This window comes from Falco punctatus, assembly GCF_963210335.1.
Source record: "Falco punctatus genome assembly, chromosome: 2".
Lineage (NCBI taxonomy): Eukaryota > Metazoa > Chordata > Aves > Falconiformes > Falconidae > Falco > Falco punctatus.
The window spans coordinates 110,161,482-110,186,567 of NC_137581.1; positions in this window are offsets into that span (position 1 = coordinate 110,161,482).

The window sequence follows — 25,086 nt, forward strand, 5'->3', positions numbered from 1 at the left end:
TTGTTAAGCTTAGGGGATTTTCCTGACTCCTTGCTGCAGAGGCTGGCTATGCTGTTTCCCCTTCCACTCAGCGCTCAGTTAAAAAAAAAATAAAAAAAAATAAAATAAGATAAAATTTAGCTCCTGAAATAAAAAAAATAAAAAATGTGCCTGTAAAAGCAGAGGTATAAGCTATTTCTGTAATTCATGGCTTTCAGAGATCACTGGTTCAGTTTTTTCAGATGTAATTATTACTCAATTACCATCGCCTTCTCTGCAAGATGTCATGAACTGTGCTTTTTGTTTAGATTACACAAAATAAAGTTATGCTTGGGCATGTTCTGGCTTTGCTTTCCTCCCTCAGCTGTCATGGAAGTAACAAACACTGTGAATTTAGTAATCACTTCAGGTTTTTTTCATTGTAATCTGCCCAGTTCCTGAAAAAGTTCTCCCAGATTGGCACAACGTCGCAGGATTTAAAGATGACAGCAACTTCGGTATGGTAATGTCTTATTTACATATTTTAACATAGAATATTCCTCCTGATTGGCATTATCATTAACTTGACACCATAAAAGACTGCCTGTTTAAACAATGTAAGCAGTATTTAAATGTACCTGCTATTAATTCCTCTGCTTTACAGGAAGGAGCATTTAATGGCTCCCTGTTTTTTAGAAGGGAGCACTGGAGATGAATGCTGGAAGTTAGGCTGCTCATGCTAAGAGTTACACTTTTTTCTTTTTTCTTTTTTTTTTTTTTTTCCTCCATTCAGTGTCATTTGGGTCAGGTATTGGCTTCCTGTGAAAAATGACAGCAGAGACATGAAGAGCGCACATGCACTTTAAAAACTATAGAGGCTACCAGGTTTTCAGGTTTTGTATATAAATGTGTGGAGATAACAGAGATTTTTCTAATTTAAATTGGGAAAAGGTTAGCCCCCTAATGAGAAGGACTGCTCTGAGATATTATTTGGAAATTAGGCTTGCCTTCCTGATTAAAAACAGATCTTCTCTAGGTGCACAGAATTACAGATTACTCTTTTAAATTTTAGAAGCCAGTCTTGAACTTTAATTTGTATCTTCTGTTCTGAAACAGAGGCTTAATACAAGCTTGCATTCTTCCTTTTTGAAACCTGCAATAGCTTTGGTATCGATAGTATCAATACTTTATGTGGATTTCTGTCCCAAGGGCTTTTTTTTTTACAAAAAGCTACAGTCAAAATATCTGGTTTATAAAAAAAAAATAAATTTATATATATATATAAAAATAAAATAATTAAATTAACTTTGGTTCCTCAAATAATTATCAAATCATCATCAAATGCAATATATGCCCCCTAGGTTCCCAGCTCCCATAGGATGCTGTGGATATTATGATGGCATGAATCAGCTGAAGCCAGTAATGCTGTACCAGTTAACAGCATCTCTAGGTATGACCTGCTGTGACTCTTTCAGAAGTCTGAAAGCTTCTGGGTTCTGGAAAAGCCTGAGTTCTGTAAAATCCTAATGGGGTGTTGGTATTCCACATGCTTGACAAGGCTCTACCCAGCAAATACCTAAAATTTCTAGCCCAGCTCTGCTTTATCCACTTGAAAGTGAAAATATTTTAGAGGAGCTTTTTCTGACACTCTGTCCCAAAGGTTTTGTTTCTCAGGCAAGAAGACTGTTGGGTTAAAGCCAAATTTTAAATAAAAAAAATTTCTCATCTACCTATCCAACATAAAGTTATCTTTTCAGGTTGATAGGTGTGGAGAGGAAAAGCTAAAAATCACATTACTCAGAAATCAGTCTTAAGCCCTTTGGCTTTTCAGTTCTCTGGGTGAACTTCTGGGTTCCTCTGGGTCCAACTAATGTCTCCTTCACGGTGAGGTTAAACCAGCAATTTAGACCACCTTAATATTCTTTTCAGACAGTGACTGCTGCTTAAAATCTCAAAACTTCCAAATACTTTTTTACCAAATCACAGGCAAAGATTGTTTTGCAAAAGGACATTTCCCCCTGTCCATTATGACAGCCTGATGTGTTATTTTGCAAATTCAATTACAAATTAACATCGACCTCACTGTGAAAAATTCTGTTCTGCTGAAGAGCAGTGGTGATGCACACCCTGTTTACCTTTTCAGGCTCTGAGCTCCCTGAAATTACTAGCAATTAGTTGATAGGCCATACGCTGATTTAAGAGAAAGGAAAGCCTATGGAGACTTGGGGGCTCACCTGTCTGCTCTTCTCTCCCCAGCAATCATTTCTGTTTCATAATCTAGATCAACCCTATCTGCACACTCTCTGTATTAATTTTCGCCCGTTGTTTCTGCCTGTTCTGCGGCATCCCACTTTGTTCCTACTGTGCACCCTTTCAAAGAGACCCTAGTTTTTTATCTCCATTTGCTTTGTCTGTGTTCCTACTGGAAAACATAGTTTTATTCTTTCAGACTGAGGACTAACTACCTTTCCTTCCTTGCAAGCTGCAGAAGCAATTTCATTAGGCTACTGCTGGCCTTGCACCTTCCCTAGATGTGACACTGCAAGCTGGAGAAAGGAGAAGGAGCAGACTAGCTGGGAAATTGCTAGTATTTTGGTAGTGAAAGGGAAGAAGTAAAGCTGTGTCGTTCTTAGTGTTGCCTTCTGGGAGCACTGGTAGGCTTCTGATACAGTAGAAAGAGAGCAATCCTGGCTTATGAGGTGGTTGCCCATAACCCAAGAGCTGGACGAGCAGGACACACAGATACTCATAGGGTTTTTTTTCCCAGGCTATTCCAGCTAGGCAAATGCTTCTGGGACATTGCCGTTTCCCATTGAAGCACCCTGGCCCTTATCCCACTGTGATATCGAGTAATACCAGTATAATATTTCCTTATACAGTGCTTACTTATTGAAGAAGTGTTGAATAAGGCCTGGGAAACAAATTGCTTAACATTGACCAAACCTACAAAAGTCTTCCAAGCCTACAACACTTTATGTGCAAATTAACAATCTCCAAAGCAGTCACCCTGAGTTTAGAAGAAGCAAAGTCAAGCTTACATCCTTCTGATCACCAGATCTTAGAGGCACATTATGCAACAGCCAGAGGAAGAGGGGAAATTGACTGCCCATGCATGGTTAACTCAACCTGTAAGCTAATAAATGAGCGGTATATATATATATATATATATATATATATTTAATCTGTTGACTGAGGTGAGAAATGGAAAGTGAGTGCCTAGGAGCAGCTATTATAGCATTGCTCACGTGACATTAAAGTTCAGGGTCAGTTGTTTCCATTATAAAGTCCATTTTTCAGGGTTTATAACTTGGCTGCCTTAAATCATATCTAGCTGAAGCTGGCATGCAACTTGTCAGGACAGCTATAGGACATCTTTTCCCATTTCTTTAATTAAAAAAAAATAATAAAATCCTTACATCATTTAACCTGTTTGCCTTTTTAATGCAGTTAAAAGCTATTTAGTCATTACAGACACTTCAGGGGAACAGAAACATTCTAAGACACAGAGAAATACCAAAACTTTTTATGCAATGTAACCTAGACTCTAGGAAGACTGAGGCTATGAGTTCAAAATCTGTAGCTCAAGTCAACTCTGCACTTGTTAAGGTGGTTTCAAGCTGTGTCTTCAGCCATACAGACAAATGAAAAAAACATTTCTCACCACTGATTTTTTTCTCTCCATTCATTTTTCTATATGAAATCTACTTAGTGAGCTACCTGACTCAAGAAGCATAATGATGTCTTTAGTGTTGAGATCAGTAGAACCTCAGATCCCTGCGTTGCTGTGCCACAGGGAAAGCAAGAAATGACTATATTATTTCCTTAAGTGTGTGAGAATGCAGATGCAACACCTAGCAAGAGAAGAGCAGGGGTAAAAATAAGGGGTGGGGTGGGGTGGGGTGGGGTGGGGTGGGGTGGGGAGAGGGGAGCAGGGAAGTAGAAAACACATTTTTCATGAAATGTGTCTTAGAAACCCACACCATTTGTTCCAGGCCTCCATGAAGGAGGAAGAACAGAGAAACTGCAGTTATAGTCACTACTCCCAAGCACAAATCCTGTTGAGAGCGGATACCTCTTCTTCTGCTCCTTATGGTTCTGCTGCATACGTCAGCTCACCTAAATGCATCTGAGATACTCTTCTGAGGCTTCTTGAAACTGCCACAGACTCCTCCACGTATGGCACTCCTTCCAGGTAAACAGGCATATTGTGGACACCAAGGTCCACAAATTGACCATGAATTGGACACCAAGGACTGTCTCCCCACATCCATCTCTACACAGCCTCCACTTTTCTATGGATGAATGAAGACTCCTTTGGTACATCAGAGATGAATTCAGAAAGTGTTTACAACACCTGAGCTTTCTAGCTGATCTTTCACCTCTTGGAATAAATTTGTGAAGAATATATTGGTAAGAGACATACTATGACCTACAAGAAACAGGTTTTGAGTGAGTGTCACAACACTGCATTTCCTGGCATGTTAAAAAACATCCTGTGAAATTCTGTTTGAATATCAGTTGCCTAAGTCATCCAAATCTACAGCTCCCATGAAAATGAGATACTACTATCAAGTGGTGTGGAAAAGAGTCTCTTTTCTTCGTTGCTACTCTTCCAATTTTGCCTTTCCAGGAGGGAAGATCAGAATCTTCATGGCTAATCTGCAGAGTTTGCCAGCCATTGACATGAGTCATCCTCAAGCTTCCTCTGTAGCTCAATGCATACTTAACATCCAGCTCCAATAAAATGCAATAGGAAAGCTTCACCTCAAACTGTACAATAAAGCAAGTCTCTCAAAAAGCCCATGAGAAAGGAGACAAGCAATACCTTCTTTAGATCAAGGATTTGACCCAAGACCTCTTGCCCTCAGATGACCATTGTAAGAAACAGACTTTAGAGTATTTTGAATTAGGAGAGCTGCAACATTTCCTTCTTGTCCTGGTTTCGGCTGGGACGGAGTTAATTTTCTTCTCAGTAGCCGATGCAGGGCTGTGTTTTGGGTGTGGTGTGAGAGCAATGCTGATGGCACACGGATGGGGTTGGTTGGTGCTGGGTGATGTTCATACTGAGTCAAGGACTTCTCAGGTTCTCAGGCCCTGCCAGGGACAGGGCTGGGGGGGGGGGGGGGCACGGGGAACTGGGAGGGGACACAGCCAGGACAGCTGACCCCAACTGGCCAGAGGGAAATTCCATACCATGGGATGTCATGCTGAGTATGTAAGCTGGGGGAAGAAGGAAGGGGGGCCATTCAGAGTTATGGCATTTGTCTTCCCAGGTAACCATTATGCATGCTGGATCCCTGCTCTCCTGGGGATGGCTGGACACCTGCCTGCCCGTGGGAAGTGGGGAATGAATCCTTTGCTTTGCTTTGTTTGCGTGAGCAGCTTTTGCTTTCCCTATTAAACTGCCTTTATCTCAGCCCAGGGGGTTTCTCACTTGCACGCTTCCAATCCTCTCCCCCATCCCACTGTGGGGGGAGTGAGCCAGCGGCTGCGTGGGGCTTGGTCGCCAGCTGGGGTTAAACCACGACACTGCTGGAGATGGGTCACAATATATCTATGTGTTAATTGAACCCATGAGCAAATAGGTTAGCATGACTCCTTAACCTTGTAACTGAGATCCTCAGCTGGGAGTTTAAGTATTTATGTTGAATTATCATGTCAGCAGGAAAAGTTGAGAGCAGCTGACCTAGGATATGCTGTGACTAGAGGGTAAGAACATGTTTTGGTAAGTCTGAGAATGATACTCTAGGTTTCATACCCTCAAAATTAAAATCTGTCTAGTGGAACAAAGATTCTGATTGTTCTACTGTGGATAGGAATGTAATGCCACATTGTTTTCCTCCTTTTTGTGACTCTAGTCCTTTGTTGTATTCACTTTTTTAAAGATTACATGAGGATGAAAAGTTCAGTCAAAGGAGATATAATTTCATTACAGTGTTGGTTTTTTGTTTTATTTTTTTGGTGTGTGTGTGTTTTAGGTTTTGGCGGTTTGGGGTTTTCTTTGAGAGAGACGAGGAAAAGAAAATAAGAAAATGGATTGGTCCAATTACTGCATTTATTCAACAAAACATACTTTACTATATTTAAGAATATTTTCACCCTTCCGAAAGGTAAAATCCATTCTCCAGCTTCAGGCATCATGCAAGCATTTTGCCTGTGTTGGCTGGAATGATAATTGCAGTGACTGGGGTTGGGTTTCTGCTGAGCTTTAAGTGATTTCATTGGGGTTTACTAGACTATCAGCCATTTTGATCCTTTTACAAAGGAAGATTGCAATTTATGTCAGGGTAGAATTATTTTATTTTTATGAAAGAAACAAACAAAAAAACACTCAACAACCCTGAGAACTTCTGAGGGAGAGAAAATGATGGTAACTGGCAATTATTCTGTATGTGTGTAAAAACTTGCATATAAGTAACTTATCCTAGGTAGAAGTACAATACAGAACTGATCCGTAATCTTAGTTTATAAAGCTAGACACATGTTCTATAAGAGATGCCACTCGAGTTCCCTGGGGGGATCTAGATACACAATTAGAGGTAAACACAGAAAACATCCCCAGGGAAAAACATAATAATAAAAAAGTATTTTTTATAATAAAGAACTATATTAAAAAAAGAGAAAGTTGAGTATTGTATAATAAAAGCACAGAACCCAAGGCAAGAAAGATGCAGTCAATCTTCCAAACGATCTTTATGAGGGTTAAGGGAGAGTTGGTGATTTCATGAGAGACCTTGCAGAGCGAGGTGCATATAGTGTCATTATACAAGACTGTCTGGGCAATAATGTCAGGGGCAGGGAGACGGTAGATACAAAGACTATCATTTGGCTTGTCATACATAACTAATAAAGCAGAACTGGAGACTAGTTGTCACTGCTTGCTCATATGGGGCCAATTTCTGGCAAACCGCTGACTATGGGCACCTGCCAGTAACCCCAGGCAAAGCCGTGAGAGCAGGCGTCTTCTCCAGTCTCTCCAGGCTGGAGTGGCTGTGATGTTAACCCACTGCGACATGCCAAAGAGGAACATCCCAAGATGCTGCTGAGACCTGCCAAGTTTCCCTCCCCATCTCCCTCGCATGTATGTATATCTCTTAGCAAACAGCAGCCTTAATCCACTTTTCAGGTTTGCAGTGAAGGTGTTTGCTGCCTCCTCTGTAAGAAATGATCCAAGTGAGTCATGGTAAGCATGCATCCAAGAGAAATTTCAGAATTAGAAAGCTTAACAGAGAACGGCGCTCTCTTCATGTTAATTTGAATGATTAGAGCAACCATCAATATCACTAGACCAGTCTGAGCAGAATTTAACCAGTAACTTTTTCTTACACTAGTCAATCCAAAGGATGGCTGCAAAAGTGGCTTCACAATTCAAAGTTCTTGCTTTATAGCTGTGTGTGATGCTATATATAAGTGTTACAAGCATTATAAACAAAACACCCTCTGAGATTGAAGGGTAGCCTGCCCTAGGAGTGCAGAAACAAAACCAATGAATTTCATATTTAGTAGACCTCAAGCCTTTGTAATTGCAGGGAAAATGGATCCACCAAATAACTCTCTAAATTACATAGCCAACAAACTATAATTTCAGGGCTCCAGGATTTTAAATCATCATAAAAAGTATACCAAGTGGCCATGTATATTATTAATTTATGAACAGAACTAGTTGGAAGACACAACATTGAGTTGTAATCTGTTTATGGAGACAGTCAGGCAATTATATCAGACAAGGGAGCTCATTTTTCGGAGTAAGATTTAGTGACTAGCCATGGTGCCCTCATTTTATCTTTAAGCCTATAAAACTCAGTGGTCTGAAATCTATCCAGTGTATTGAAAACACCATTCAGATACCTGTGGCATTATTTTAGGATCCAGTCCCTGCAGCCATGAGCTGCAGAAATAACTTGTGATTGAAGAGCTTCATACAAAACTGGTCTCCAAAGCAGGCTGAGAAAAGCTATTAATATCTTTAATTCATCAATTTCCCCTTTAAAGAAAATTTCTGAAAGCTATTCAGGCTGATTCTTGCCTAACTGGTTATCTATTCCACCCCGTGCAGATATTTTTCAGAAATGTTGTTACATCCTATGCCCATAAAACATACAGTATGTGTAGCATATATATACTGTAATTAAAAAGAGACACTTGTGTTGATAAAAAGACAGTTGTTCCCACATAAGTGTAAAGACTGTCTTCTCTACCAATTAAGGATCAGCAGAATATGGGCTTTAATAGTCCTCTTGGGGAACTTGTCTTTTGTATCTATGATAAATACATGATTATAAGGACAAATTATATGAGCGGCAATAATTTCCTAGTAATGTGATCATTAAAAGCCTTCACAACTGCAATACATCAATATTAATTGGGGACAGATGATCATTTTACTGACATGTTCAAGTCATTATCCATATTTCAGTACTTCATGAATACCTGAATAGTCTTAATGATGTGATTTTTTTTAAGATTCTTTCTTCAGTGGTCTTAACGTGATTGTTTATCTAAAAATTATAAAAAGAGGGAAAGAAGAGAGAATGAATTACAAGTAGCAAAGGCAGTTGTGGGCTAAAGGTAGGTAAGTTTCAGCAAAATTTCATCTTCTGTTCAGATTTGCGCACAATTTATCACAGCTATTGTGGAAAACAGAATAAACTTTGCCTGCTGGGCCTGGGTCATGGTAAAATGTGGTAAACATTTGCTGACATGGAGAACATCGCCACTCACAGCTGTTGAGGGTACGTAGTTTGGTACAGCAACCTGTTGAATTATATACCTTTAATAATATTCATTGCCCTTCCTGTCTGCTTCAAAGACCATTTCTCATATGGGCAATGAACACTGATTCTCTGTTTGCATTGGTCTGTCCTTTTATTTCCATTCCCTGAGACAGTGGATCGGTAAATAATTTTGGTACCTTCCATGGATAAGTTGTTGCAGAAGCCACACTAACTTGCAGATGACATGTTTGCAAGGAGAATGATAAACCTTATGTGATAATCTCCTGAAAGCTGAAGTGAAATGACAGAGCGTAACTGCAGATTACATTTTGTGTCTGAAAGGTTTCATAGACTCACAACTCCCGGTCGTGGAGAGGGGGATGTCAGGGGTTAGTCAGTAAAGTGTTTGATCTGTTCCATGATACCACACCTGCTGATTTATCTTCCACTGTAGATTCATGTCATGAATTGATACAAACCAAAGATTGTCCTGACTCTGCGCAGTTATGTATAACTATATAAAAAAGATAGAAATAAAATAGCTAAGGCTTATGGGTAAACTTATAAATTACTTTTTGCATAAGGATAGCCCAGCACATTAATCATATTTGTAGAATCATTAAAAAGGCTTGAAGAGTTAATTTTCACTCCACTTGTTTAATAAGACACCAGGTGTCATCAGCAGGGCTGCTATTAAGAACATTTTTCTTGTCTGAGCAGAAGTTAGTAGCTATGAGGAAAGTAACTTTTTCAACCTAGGCTGGTCTGTGATCATATTGTCTCTCAGTGCTCTCCTTCCAGTAGCCGTGACTGTCAAGGTGAGTTATCCCGACACAAAAACCCACAACAGAGCTAACAAAACCATACCTACAAGCTCATGCACATAATTATATACTAACCTGTAATACTAGAGAAAAAACCCTACATTAAATGTGCTGCTACAACAATGAAATTCAACAGTCAACAGTAGAACAGGTGTAATGTAGCTGTTTAACTCTGAATTGCAAAATAGTGTATCTTCAGAGTGGGACACTGATATACAGAAAACAAGCATTATTTTAACATTACAATTTTACAGTTACATTTTAAATAACCTTCTTTACAGTTCAAGCCTAGAATTCACACAGCAAAGTGAAAAAAACTGTTTCCTACTATGCTATGTTCATTCTTCACAGCGGACATCACCTCTATGTGTGATACTGCAGGGTTGTTTAGATCCGTGGAGCCAGCTACTGGGTGTGGGCAAGGAGGGAGCTGTCCAAAGAGCATAGAAAAGAAAATCAGTTGAGATTAGTGGTAAATTAAATGGTGGGGTTTTTTCTATAAATTAAATTCAAAAAATGTTTTTGGTTTTGAACGTAAATATTCTGGGGTTATTTTCAGTTATGAGATACAATGTAGGCAAACGGATTTCTGAAGTCTGTTTAATTTGCTCATCTTGGGTCTGGAGTACCTTGGTTGAGTTTCTTCCCCTACTTGAGAAGTCTTGAATCTACTGCTCTCAACAAAGTCTTTTAACAGTCAGGCTATTAAACACCGCAAAATCCCATCCTTCATCTTTCCTTTTGATGCTGTTCTATTTCCTATAAAATATTTTTATAGAAAAATAATATTCCTTTGTTTAGTGACTGAGACATTTCCTTATGATTTAAATATGTTGGGTGAAGCAGAAAAGCTCCCAGAGAACCAGAGAGAGACAGATACACGTCTCCAGAGTCTGCGATAAAACTATTCATGTGGGAAAAAGGAATTCTTGGTCCAACAGCAACAGCTGCATGATTTATTCAATCTGCCTCTTTAACTGATTATCTCATAGCTTTGGTGGGATTTTGAACAAGTTATTTGGTTTTTAATATTATGGGGGCATTGTATGTGGGAAACATAAGAAATGGGTTTTGTTATCTTTTGTATTCTGTGCAATAACTGGATAATCACTTGTGGTCAAAATGTGTAAATGGTATATCAGAGGTCTAAACTAATGTTCTTTAGAGTAATGGAACTATTATATTAATAAAGAATATGTGGTTTCTCCACTCTTAGGAAATTACTGTATTGGTACTTACTATGGAAGAATGTTTCTACTTTTCTTATTCAATTAATTAAGAAGATGCCAAGAGCTACAAATGTATGAATGTAGCTCAGTATTATTCATACAGAATGCTATTATATTAAACCATTCAAGTAATTACACTTATGCTCTGAAGAAAAAAAAAAAAAAAAGCCACATAGAAAACACTGGCTCTAAGAGCTTAATACACCTGTAACATAATTTGGTGTAAAACTAGAACTTCAAAACAAGTTCTCGTGGTACATTCAGCAAGATAGCAACACTTCTTAATTACCGACTTTTTCAGTTGTTATCAAGTGGTATTAGCAAAAGAACAACATTAAGCTTTGCCATCTGATCTTTTCTTTGTGAAAGCAGAGGACATGAATTGTGTGCTTTATTTTTTTAATCTGTAAGAAATACAAGTGAAATAATGAAAAATTTTGCAAGTAATGAAAACCTTGCTTGATTTAATCTTCAGACTGAAAAATGTAACTGTGGCACAATTTTCTCTTTTTCTTTTTTCTCCAATTTCCATGACATAAATGTAATTCACTTGTCAGGAAATCAATAATATATGAACTTTCCTGGGCTAAATTGGAAAACTCTACGACATCTTACCCTCTCCTTCCCTCTCTTATGTTCCAGTTTGGTGGTAGCAGATGTACACTCATCATCATAGAGACTCCAAAATTGTAAGCCCAGCCTGTTAGCTGCTAAACCAAGTAACTTTGTAGGCAGTAAATTTTTATTGTTATTCTGCCAAAAAAAAAAAAAAAAAAAAAAAAGGAGGGAAAGGAAGCATGATCAAACTAAATTTAATTCAAATAGTTGCAATGACATGGTGTCACTTCTGTGGCTGGACATGACTGGCCATTGTTCAAATTCCTCAGCTTCTATTTCTCCTATTAGACTCTCATTGAAGTGAAATTTGAAGAGTGAGGCTTTTTAGATTTCTTGTCATACTGTGATCCAAGACATAAAAAAACCCCAAACAAACAAAACAAAACTGCTAAAAAAAAAAAAAAAAAAGTTTTATTAATTACTTATTGCAAGAAGTAAACAAAAATAGTTTTGCAGTGTTTTTGGATATAACATTTTCCCAATTAAAGCTACCATCCAATGCCATTAATGTGATGTGTATCACTTACCTACTTTTTCCAGCCTTTACATCTGCACAAGTGTAAACAATTCATAAATAAAGCACCTTTACAGATCCAAAAAGGCATTGCTTCTGTAGGAGTTCTTATAAGGAATACATACACTGCATGTTGCTAGGATTATTTGAAAACTGCATGTGTCCTCCTCTCAATCTGCAAGTATGAAACACTATCAAAAAAAAAGCTCTTCCACCTTAGATGTCTCAATGGGATACAGCCACAGATAATTAGTTCCTGGTAAGAGGAACAGCTGCCTCCTGTGTCAATCAAAATGTAGCTGTATTCAATACTATTGAAATCTGTTTCTCCCAGGATAGTGCCATGACTGGCTGTTACTACGCACACTTCACGTGTTGATCACGACAAATTCACATGGCATGCAGTGTCAATGATTTGAGCTCAAATATCTAGCCTGGGAACTGGAAGCGGTGAGAACCTGTTAACCTTGGAGGGGCTCAGATATATGCTTTGCTCTGCAATTCATGCACTATCTAGACAGAACCATCCTGCTCAGCTATGTGGAAATCTCTGGAAGGAAGCTACTGTTAATGTGAAGCAGCCAAATCTGCTCCATATTGCATGGTGCTGTTTAGATGCTCTCCCAACTTGTCTTTATGACACCCTTCCCTGTCTACCCTCTTCCTTCTACTTCTGGCTACATAGGAGTCTTCCATTTTTCTGGTTTGAAAGAGCAAAAGAAAAAGTTACAACAGCATGTTCTGAATACTGCTAAAGAAGTCCTCTGCTAAATTCCTGAGAAAGCAGTATTCAACCAGTTTACTACTCAGTGTCTGTTAATTTGTTCTGAAAGGTGGAATGGACTCTCCATTTCAACTTCTTCATGAGTAAAGGGAATAATTACTCAACTCCACCAAAAGAGTGAAGGCTGTGAGAATACCCTTCTTACAGCTTCCATACCTTATGCTGCAACAATGATTTTTTTTATATTATTTTATTTTTTCTCTAAGTGGTGGTCTTACACTGAGATCTGCTCTCACTAGTCACACTATTTTTGTCATCATTCAACTAAAGCCTTATGATGATAAGATTCAAAACAAATGCTTAGTGATTTATTTATTTATTTATGCTAACTAATTTGAAAGAAGATAAAGAGAGCTTTGTATTTTATGGTTAGCATGCAGAAAAATTCCTGTTATCCTCAGAATCATAGTCATGCCTAACTTCATCATGGGTGCAAATCACTTGCAATGGCACAGAAATTGGAAAGTGCACAGACGGGATGCCCACTGTCTCTCTGAATGATAACTTATCAGCTGACAAAACAAGTCACTACCTCACCTTCTTGGGGATGTGCTGAATATTAATGAAAAAATCTTAATTATATTTCAAAAGATTAATTACACAATCTAGGACTTTGTCACATTAACTTCTTTAAAAACATCTTATATTGATAAAAAATCAGTTCTGCAGTATGACCAAGCTTTCATTCTTAGTATTATTTTCTGCTATTCTACTATTCTCCTAAATACTTTGATTTTTTATTTTACATAGGTTATGGATCCACTGTCCTGAAACATTGTGTGTACACCTACACTTCAAAGCTCAGAAGTAACAGGTCTGCTTAAGGCTGGAAGTATTTGTCTTTATGTAAGCAGTTTGGTAGTTTTTTCAAATTACTTTTCAAGAAATGTATTCATATATATTTATTTATACATGCACACAGACACACACATGCACTTATACACATGCACCCACATGTATAAATATAAATATACCTCTATACATACTTATACTTAATTAAGACAGTTGGCCTATCTGAAAAAAATGCCATTCATAGGACATATATGTTGTTCCATTAACTAAACAGAAGATAATAAGTTGCTGGATTTTTTTAAACTTATTTTTCACCCTACACAATTTCTGAATGACTGTGCCCGTGAAGACTGGGTTTTTTCAATACTGGTATCTTCTGTCTCTAGGGCTGTGGGTAGTTAGAAACTTCTGCACATCACTAGTCATTTCTACAGAGAGGAATGTGCTCCTGGTCAACTCTTGTCCTAGGACTTTAGTTTTCACCCACAGAACACTTGACTTTTGCTGTGGAACAATAAAAGTGTTTTTATTAACATTTTAGTTAATCTGGTCAGTAGCTCTGCTCCCTCATTTTGATGCTTTTTCTTGAGTTCTCCAGAGAGGCTTTGATGGCTGGCAAAACTGTTTCTTTTCATGACCTCATTCAATATGCAGAATAAGCTTCACTACCGGGTGCCATGGTTTTCCTTCACTGAGATTTCCCTAAGGACACCCTGGCTTTTGTGCAAGTCTCCTTATGCGTCCTTTGTTCTTCAAAATACAGGCAGTGCTGAAGCTCTGAATTCAGGATTTGAAAATATTCTTTCTGTGATTTTTTTCTTTCTTCTTCTTTTTCTTTTTCTTTTTTTTCCTCCCCGCAGTGAGACCCAGGCCAACCCCTTTCTGTGACTGCACGTATTTGAAATGACGTTTCACTGGCTGTCTTCCATAGCCACATTCTGAACACTGGGGCTTCCCAGAGCAATTTTCTTCCATTCAGTTTTTACCTCTCACTTTTTATTCTAGGTCATTCAGTTGCATACATCTAAAAGAAAAGCTGTTCTTGTACTGTATTGTGTTCTGCCTCTTTCTCTCTTGGAACTATTGCACATTATGTTTGTATTGGGTCTGGCTGAGCCCCACAGCAGCCCTCGCCGTGCTGTGCTTGTACCGGTACCCAGAGAGGTGGTGATAACACACCCGTGTTTTGGCTGCTGCTGGGCAGCGCTCGCACAGCACCAGGGCTGTCTCTCCAGCATCCTCCCCTGCCACCAGTGGGCTGGGGGTGGGCAGGACCTTGTGGGGGGACACAGCCAGGACAGTTGACCCAAAGTGACCAAAGGGATATTCCATACCATATGACATCTGCCTAGCAATAAAAGCCAAGAGAAAACAGGAGGAAGGGGGCGTTCGTTATTTGTGATGTCTTCCAGAGCAAGTGTTACACGTACTGAATCCCGGCTTCCCGGGAAGCAGCTGAGCATTACCTGCTGGTGGGAAGTATGGAATAACATCTTTTGATTTTCCTTCACTTCCGTCCATGCAACTTTTGCTATTGCTTCATTAAGATGCCTTTATATTGACAAATAAGGGTTGGGTTTTTTTTCCATCTTATTTACTGCCCATCCTGTTCTGCTGAGGAGGAGAGTGATACAGCAGCATGGTGGGCACCTGGCGCCCTGCCAGGGTCAACCCACCACAGTATTCTAGTGATATATAGATACATATTATAGTTTATCCTGTGTGACTGAATGCTTCCTAAGTAAATGTCAATCTTCTTCCAAGTTACAACTAATCTTTTGTCTCTCAGGTACTCTACCGAAGCTGTCTGTCATAACACAGAGCATAGCACTAGCCACGTGGAGCACTTCACAGTCGTGTGAAGCTCCTTTCTCAGGTCTTCGAAGCCCACAGGTCATAGCTAGGCTGCCAAGCAAGGCTGAACTGCTGGGGTTCAGTACTCAAGGACACTGGTGTTATCTAAGGCATCTGTATTGTGTGTTTGCTCTAGGCAAGCATGCCCTGTGGCTCAGATTTACTTAACTGATTATTAATAATGTTATATTTTCTCTCATAAGGCAGAAAATGTATCTGTCCCAAGATATTTATCCTCATATCTAAGGCACTAAGTATAAGTGTTTTCTTTCCACACACTTACTTTGTGTTTTCCACACACTTACTTTGTGTTACTGAAAATACCATCATTGCAATGTAATCCGCAGGTGAGGTATGTATTTTCTACTTGTCTCCCAAAACCACCAAAGTCCCCAAAGACTTAATTATGTAGAATGAGAAGTAAAATTTTGAAAACTTAAATAATGAAGGATTTGCCTTTATGTGTTAATTCATTTTGAATCAGCAAGTCATATGCCAGTTAAGTTAAATCTGTTGATTCCATCTGTTTTAATTCAGTCGGCCACTGTCTGCACAATCGTAGCTTCATTAATAAATGAATTCTGGTCAGTGAATTTGCATTCCAAAAGCAAATGGATTAAAGCATTTGTACACTAATCTAAATATAGATACTCTTAGGTACACAAAGTAAATAAACCCCTCTCTAAAATAACTATTGCAATGAAAAAAATGATGTTACACAAGTAGATTGTTAAATTACCAAGATCATCCTCCTGACCTATGCAGTCTAGGGAGTCTCTAGGAAATGGCAAGTGCTTTTTACAAGGTAAAGTCTTGATGGCTTTAGGACAAGACAGATAAGAAACCATACCGTAACAATTTATGGGTTCTATAACATGGAGTGACTTGCCCAGACTCCTACAGGCATTTGCCCAAGACAGTTTACAGGATGGAATCAGATCACCAGCAAAGCCCAAGCCCACTGCTGACTGTCCAGGTCAGGCTTTGGTCCATGAGAGGGTTCTTCCTGCCAGCCCTGTGAAAAGATGCAGACCTCACAGCACGAAGAGCTTGAGTCTCAGTAATCAGCATTTTTAGGTGATCCAGAATATTTCTGAGGGTAGAAAGAAAACAGCAAGTACCATAGCAATGCTTTGGTGCAGAGTAGTATTTAGGCTACATCCCATAAGGGATGCACACTGACCACTAGGCTAGCTGGAACGCGGGCTGTGGGTCTCCAGAGTTAGGATCCTGCAAGGCTGCAGTTTGAACTAAAACAGCTTCATGGGCTCTGTTGCAATCTCTGTACTCTTGGTAGCAAGGTCCCAGGGGAGCCATGTAATACCAGTGAGTTACATGTTTGCACCTTTTGAAGGTTACTCCTAGGGACTCTCTGTCAAAAGCAGAATACTAACGCTTTTCATTACACATCCTTCAGGTTCAGCACATGTCAGGGAAAGAACTGCCTTGTACTTGTGAATACATCTGCCTGCAGGTGCAAGAGATTTCCAACAGGAATAGCAAGCAAAGAAAAAATGTGTTTCAACCTAGTGCACTAGAAGGGCATAACACTGAGGAGTGAAAATAAGGGCAGGCTGATTCTCCATCACAGCAGTGAGAAAGAGAACAGCATAGAAAATAAATAAATTAATAATAATTAAAAAAAAAAAACAAAAAAACAACCAAAAAAACACAACAAACCAAAATGAGATTAACTGAGCTGGTTCCTAACAATTCTTTTGCAATTTATAGTTCATAATCTTTCAAAAAGAAAGAATCTTCCTAGATAATAGCTCTGTGGGTCAGTGGCTCTTTTTTGTTTGATATTTTTTTCTTTCTTTGTGATGAGACATCTCCCAGACTATCCATTCTTTTAGCTGTTTGTTTCTTCCTTTTGAAATTAGTCTACATTATTCCATTAAGATTCAGAAAACCAAACAAATAAACCCAAAGATACAGCAAGTCCTGAACTAACATTTAGGGGTTTAAAAGGAGATAATTTGTTCACTTCTTTAAAGCAGGCTTTTATTTTTATTATTATTTTTTCCCTAAAAAACTACTTCCATTATTGTTTTATTCTTAAAAGCAATCCCTAGACTGTGAAAAGCCAACCCCACATCAGGAAGAGGCAGGTGAATATATTAAATACTGTTTTCATTTCATAAAAAGATTCATGTAAGGCTCAGGGTCTTCAGTAGTTCCACACCTTCATCTTTGCACTACACATTTCCCCCCTAATTCTTAATGTGCCTGGATGTGTAGGGGTACAGAATCTGATTAATCAGAAATATTTCTATAGACTTATTAATGTCTGTGCTCTCCACAGTCAACAGATCCACGGTAAACTTCCAATGGTCAGAAACATCTACAGATGTGGAAGAAAAGGGTAGTGAAGAATTCAGGATCACTGGGCAGCCAAGATTTATGTAAAGGTAAAAAAATATATCTCTGTGAATGTGTATGTATATATATATATATATATATATATATATATGTACACACACACACACACATATATATATATATATATACACACACACACACATATATATATATAATATTTTTTAATTGTCATTCTTTTGCATTTTTACACAAAGGATAAATTCAAGCCTGGAAAAAAAAATAAATGTCATTTTACTTTTCCTTGTTCCAACTAGTGAAAGAAACTGATTCTAAATCAGTCTGAAAAAATAATCAGGTAAAACATGAAAGGAGGTCATCATCTCTGCAAACCAAAATTAAGCTGTCACAATCAAAGTTAAAACCAATGTGATATCTCTGTAAGATGACTGATGAATTTTTCAGCCTGTAGTGGCAAATTAAACTAGCAGAACAATAGAATGCACCAGGTGTTGGCTGAATGAATAGTGTCACATAGCAGGGAGGATTTCTCTCCAACCCCCCCAAAGATGCCGCTAAAAGCATTCTCATTTTCCACAACTCCAGCAGCTCTTTTTTGAAGTGTGTAATATTTTTACAGTTCAGCTATGATGGAGAATTGTTTAATACCAGAGCATTTCACTGGTCTAATTCATATTCCACTCCCACAGCCTGCAGCTCGCACGTGTCCTTACCTTGTAAGCGTAAGGGAGGATTTGACCAGAAGATGGCCAGAGGCTCCCTGCAACCTAAATTATTCTGTGGTTCTGTGGTCATGAATTCTGGAGACTCAGTTCTTCTTCCCAGATTCATGCAGTCACACAGGAATGAATGTAACTGAAGTAACTATGCTTTGCACCTGTGAAATCCTGGCAGGGGGAGGGGGCAAACTAAGAAAAGGAAGATGACACAGACAACATGGCTAGTTGGAGTTTAGTAGTATTCTAACAATAAACCTAAAAAATACAGCTTAGTCTGCATTGTCTCCAAGTTTGTTTAATTTTTTACTATCTGGACACTTTTAATCTGTACCAATGGTACAATGCTGCTATTACTGCCAAAGATGGTGTAGGGTGTATCATAAAATTCTCATTTTCTGCAAAATCCGTCATGACATTCTTACAAGGTAACTCAGTGGGAAGTCCACTTCAGAAATGCTCAGATGCCTGGGACAATATACCAGCAGGCATGGAAAGAACAATAGAATGTTGTATAATCCTGTAGAACCTTCAGATAATACTCTATTGATGGGCAAATTTTCTTGTAGTTGGCTACCTCTGGCTTTTCCATGCAATATAGGCACATTAATATATTTCAGTTAATCTAAATCCTGTTTGTATTTCTTCCAGTTTTAATTTAGACAGCTTCAGTGACACTTTTCTTTATTAACTTTCATGTACATTGTAGTGCTGCCGTCATATGTATTTACAAAATCACTGACAGGAATGATACCATGTATCAGAAATGTATTTATATGTTTCCTGTCCATTAACAGCAGATAATGACAACCGAAAAATGTCATTAATTAATAAAAGTCAAAGCAGACCCCTTAAAAATCTGTATCAGCACATTTTCTTGGAAACAAATATATTTTTTCACAGTTGCACATAATAATTTTAGTGTAGGATTTTCTGATCTTTTTCAGTTGACATGGTTTCGAAAACCACTATTGACGGTGGCAGTATATGAAACTATCAGAAAGCAGTTGGTAATGAGCTCTGACACAGTGAAGATGGAATTTTTGCTTTAAGGTGTGTGACTAAAGTGTGTGAAATTACAAGTGCTAGTATAATATGTGACATACGATGAAGGAGAAATACTTTTACCTTTGAATCACCTGCTGGTCTTTGTAAAATACACGTTTAAATGACAGTGATGCTATAAAAACCCAGAAATTTTGTTTAGAAAGAACTAGCAGACTAGGAAAATACAGTCTGTTCTTCAACAAAAAATACATGAGTAGTTTAGGGATTGTTCTGGTGGTGTACCACCCAGGTGTGTAGGATGTATGATGAACTTTACCCTGAGGAGCTGAGTTTATTACTACTGACAGTGCATGCATTTTTCACATTTTTATCTACAACACATGGAAAAGGTGACATATATGTAGCACAGATAAGATAGATAAGTGAGATAAAAACATTACTCACTTTAAAAAAAACACACGTGTTACTGTCATTTGTGGTTACATACAGGTGTAACTGAGTGCATACTAGCTATGCTAAAAGGTGAAATAATTAAAAGAAATTATTTAAATGCCTCTTTCAAAAGTAACAGTCCAGAAAAGGAGGTTAGCAGTCTGTCAGTACCTACAGGATTATGTCTGGGTATACAATGATTAACAATACTGACAAGACACAACTGTGAATCATTAGGAAGACAAAAATGTATTTAAATATATATATATAAAACTACATAGAAAATTAATTTTTAAAAGAGACACCAGTTCCAAGTGAAGTTGAAGAAGCCACACTAGTATGGACAGTGATTTTATGAAAGAAGAGCTTTGTGAAGGTAATATTTCAAGAAATACGGAATGGAGTGACAGATTATTTGCAAGCAAGAAATCTGTGTTTCAGGAGGGGAATGAAGGTATGGAGTTGTAATTAAAGGCTAGGGGTTGGAGGGGAGACACGGGAGGGAATGCAGAGAGAAAGTTTTCAGGAAAATTTCAGAGCATTCTGAATGCAAAAATGAACCCAACTAAATCCTTGGAGGTGGTATGTGGGAATTTGAGTTTGAGGTGCTAAAAGACTGGAACAACAGAAACAGATAGCTTACAGCAGTGATCCTCAGACTAGAAGTCCCTCCTAAAGCAAACAGGCTGCTGAGAAGGAAGGTATGACTTGATTGCACACTGTACAGCCACCTCTCCGTAGTAAGCTGGAAACCGTGGGCCCTTAACAGTCTGAAGAAACTTACTCCATCTTTCCTCACTCCAAGAACCTGAACAACATGGTACACAGATGCTCTCAACTGCAGTGATGGGATCATGACTTGGAAAGTGCTTCTGACCCTCAGCTTTTGGGGCCTCCTAGAAGAGCCCTATGGAGGTACTTGACTGCACGAGATTTGCAGGGTGACTCAGTAAAAGAGCACAAAAGAAAGTGGAGAAAGAAGCAGGAAGGGAAAAAGGTAATTAAAAACTTTACTGGGAGAAAACAGGTCAAGGATACAGCTACAGGAAATATTTGTGTCTTAATTCCAAAGTGTAGCAATGTCACTAACAAGGGTATTTCTGCCCCACAAGGTAATTGGAATTCAGATTTTTGGTGCAAGATGTGCTCAATGTGATAGTGAATTCATACAGATCTTGCAAGAAGGTTAATAGAATTATTGGCACTGTGTTTGAAGAAAAATAAAAGGATGTGCAGGAGCTCAAAATGGCCTGGGATTGATTCTGATATTGATACATGGTGAGGAATTCACGAGTGATGAGAATTGTTAAGTAATATTTGGCTTTTGATATATCTGATATAAAGTTATGTTATAAATGAAGCGTATGTTAAAAGAAATAAAATCTAAGGGCACAAGTAGAAAAGATGACAGCACACTGCTAAACACAACACATATGCATACATTCTTTAGGAACAGGAAAAAGGAGAAACGGAATATTGTGGAGCCAGATGATTTCTATGTATGCATTGAGACTCGAGTGGTAGGACATGTCCCTGTTGAGTCCTGGGATGCAATTGCCTTGGAATTGCCAGTTAAAAACACAGCATAGGACCATACTATTTCTTATGTTTCTGTTTAGTTTCTTTTTCCAAGAACTAGTGATGATAGGTTTGAAGCAGCAGTGCTGTATAACATCATGTCACAGGTATCAAATGAATATTCTCCAGATAGATTAATGACTGTGATGATAGAAAGACCATGTGAGAGGTTTCCAGTGGATTTTAAATACCTCTACCAAGGGCTATGTGAATAACAGATAACTGGTTCAGCTGGGACCAGATTGTAAATGCACGTCCTACCCACCAGACAGGGTGTGCTCCCATGTCACTGGGGGAAACTGGCCCAGTTTGTGCAAATGACTTGAACAGACATTGTGAAAAGAAGCATAAGGAAACGTGTGAGATCAGATCCAGGTCATTCCTTTGCGATACTTAACACACTTAACTGTTAGTTCCTTTCCAGCAAATGTTTAAGTATTTGATGGAAAAGCACCCTGAATTTGTTAGGGCACATTAGTCAAGGTTCAGCCTTATAGTAGAAGCATTGACAAAGGGTTTTAAGGCAGGAGCTGGTTTCTGAGAACAGCTGAAGAAGGCACACATCTGTGCACATCTGTCTGTATTGACATTGTTAATAAATCGATATAACTTCTGTCAAAACTACCACCCTCAGAATATATTTTGTCTTACTTTGTTTCTACTATATCATACAAAGGGAAGATAAGGTTTGGTCTGGAGCAGAACTGTTATCAGCAGAGGGCTGTGGTGTGGTAAGTGGAGAATTCTTCTTATCTACCTACATATAGCAGCCCATGCCGTAGCTGGTGCACAGCTACTGAGGACTCATTTGCCCATTGCTCCCATGGGGTATGAAGGAAATCCACAGTAGGAAATCCGAAGAACATCATGTATAAAACAGACCTATAAAGGCAACACAGAGCTGGACTGTGAATGCACCTGTAACCATCACTGGGTATGTAAGCAGCATACCTCGGGAAATAATTTTGCTGTGGACTTTCATGTAGTGCTAAGAAAAAACAACCAAAAAAAAACCCTATCCTTTTTTTATTTGGCACTGTTGGTTTTGCAAGAAGTTGGATTATGTTGTTTGCTTTTTTTTTTTTCCTGTGACTGCTGCTTTTAAAAGCAACCTGCATGTGTCAAACAAAAGATGGCATAGTATTTTCTTTGTTTTCAAATTTCATTACTGTGTCTTTTTCAACCTGCTCTTTCAAAGAATGTACAAAACCCTACAAATATGAAGAGAAAGAAGTGAAGAGAAAAATATAATTGACCTATTTCTTCTCTTTTATTGATCATTTTTTTAATCTTCTCCAAGAGTGACTACCTCACAAGTTAGGAACTTAGTTTAAGAGGAAACCTTTGTGGGGCGGTTTTTACCTTCCCTTCAAGTTAGTCTTCATCCTACTTTTATATGGCCAGGGCCCTGTAGTGTACTATCACAGAATGCAGTTCAGCCAGGGCACTACAAAAATCATACAAATAGCAGTCAAATACATTCTGTATCTACAGCAGATAAATTTTTCCCCATGAAGTTTTTTTTTTTTTTTTTTTTTCTCTAAATTTGATGTTTCAATTTCAAACCTGTGTACTGATATGATATCAGTCCTTCTCTTGCCATAGCTGTGGACTCCAGCAGTAGATGTCCGATTCAGAGAAAGGGTACATCATCAGGCTTTTCTTATAGGAAATGTATTTTAAAAAGCCCCATGGTCTGGACTAGCAATAATATCTCTTCCCCTGTGAAGCTGGGCTGCTAAACAGTGAAATGCTAGTAAGCAGTACACCAGAAAATCTGCACCGTTTTTCCAACTGAAATGCCATGAAATTTCCTCAGCTTCCTTTCAGAGAGAGAAAGAAAGGGAGAGAGCCTGACTTTAATATTATGAAATGAGCTTTGTTTGGTGGGCACTGAACAGGCGTATGCAAACATAGTAACACCTTAGAGGTGCTCATAACCCCAAATTTTTTGGCTTACTTAGAGACAATAATAGAAGAAGTATTATTTATTTGGGTCTGGCCCTCAGATAGCATTTCAGAACCACTGAAAGTCTTTTTTAAGAGACTGGAATTACTCAAACAGGTGTACTAGAAACTTTAATTAGCACTGTTTCTGACAAGTACAGCTATGAGTTCATTAGGCTTTTACTGGAGAGAGAACAATAAAGATGTGAGAATCCCTTTTAAAATTGCTAAAACATCATCTTACTTTGTTCCCATTGCTTTCCTGATCTGTCAAGACTCATGATCTGATTCAGGGCTTTGCTCAGCTGCCCTTGGTGATGTAGCCTCTTGCTGTGGCCAGCGTCTCTCATGCTTTTGACAAGGAGTCTGGGCTGCTTTATATAGGCTCATGGGGCAGGAACAGCACAGCAGCACCGTATAGCATCGTAGCCTGGGATGCCTGGTGCCATAGCACCTTCTGGAAAAGACATCCAGCCAGCAGCCAGCTTATGCGTCAGCATTCAGGCAGGTTTCATATAACATTCTGTGCGCCTCATTTCTTCTGAAATGATCCCAATTTTATGTACAAGAAAATGCCTTTCTGCTGCGTGGAGAGGTCCCTAAGTTGGTTACATGTTCAAAATTTGTACAGCTATTCCTGTCAAAGGCACCAGATGTCAAAGTGGCATGAACATAGCCAGCAACACAAGATGAGCTGGATAGCTGGGGGTTTATGACAGGGTGGTAAGTGATAAATTAGTTAGCAGTGTTACAGTGTAAATGGTAATGGGAATAATTGGGCTTCACAAATGACAACCTATTTAAATGAATGGGTGAAGTTCAAGATTTTCTTACTACTAATGCTGAAATATGTGACCTCTAAAAGAAATGGCACATCATCTGTGTGAATAAAGAAATAATTACTTCAAAACAGCTAATGAAAATATAGGACTATGTTTTCTGTTTGTTTTTTTTTTGTTGTTGTTGTTTTTTGTTGTTGTTGGTTGTGGGTTTTTTTTTTTTAATTACAAAGCTTTGGATTTTCCTTTATATGTACACGAAAATCCTAAATAAATACAGACCTAGGCTTCATGGCTAATAATGCTGTAACTTTCCATAGACTACAAAGGAATCAGAAAGATTTTACAAGCTAAGCAGCTAGTGTCCTTGATTTCCATGTTTTCTGTCTCTTTTATGTTTATTTTCTCCGCTTTCTCTTCTCTTTATGAACAGAAGCCTTAGACACCTAGGCAGTCCTTTCTGCAGGTCCACAGTTATGCAGACACTCCTTGCTTTATGGTACTTGTTCATTCCCAAGCAGCAGTATAACTGAGGACTCCTACTGCAAGCAAATTCTGTGGCTGTTATGCATGGTTTACCACTGGCAATAATGAGAATATACGACTTGCTTTAATTAAACAACAATAAATTAGAAGTGATGATTTACTGAGGATAATTATTCTTTATCAAAAAATGGAGTTTGAGATGTGTTGTTCTTTTCATGCATCATCAACTTCTTTCGAAGTCGTCAGCCTTACACTTGCATGGTTAGTGTTCACATAGTGCTGGCTTGCAAGGCTGAAAACAAACGGTGATTAAAACCAGTGTCCGCTATGTTTTTGAAGGAGCTAATGGCCCCCTTTGGAGTTGCTAATTGGCAAGTTCTGCAGCTCCAGGCTTTTGAGGTATGGTTGCCATGGAAAAACTCCTTTGAAGTTGGCAGTTGTGAATATTTGACCACAATTTTTCCTAGTTTGGAGACTGGATGAAAAGCACTGTCATCTCTCCCACAGGGCAAA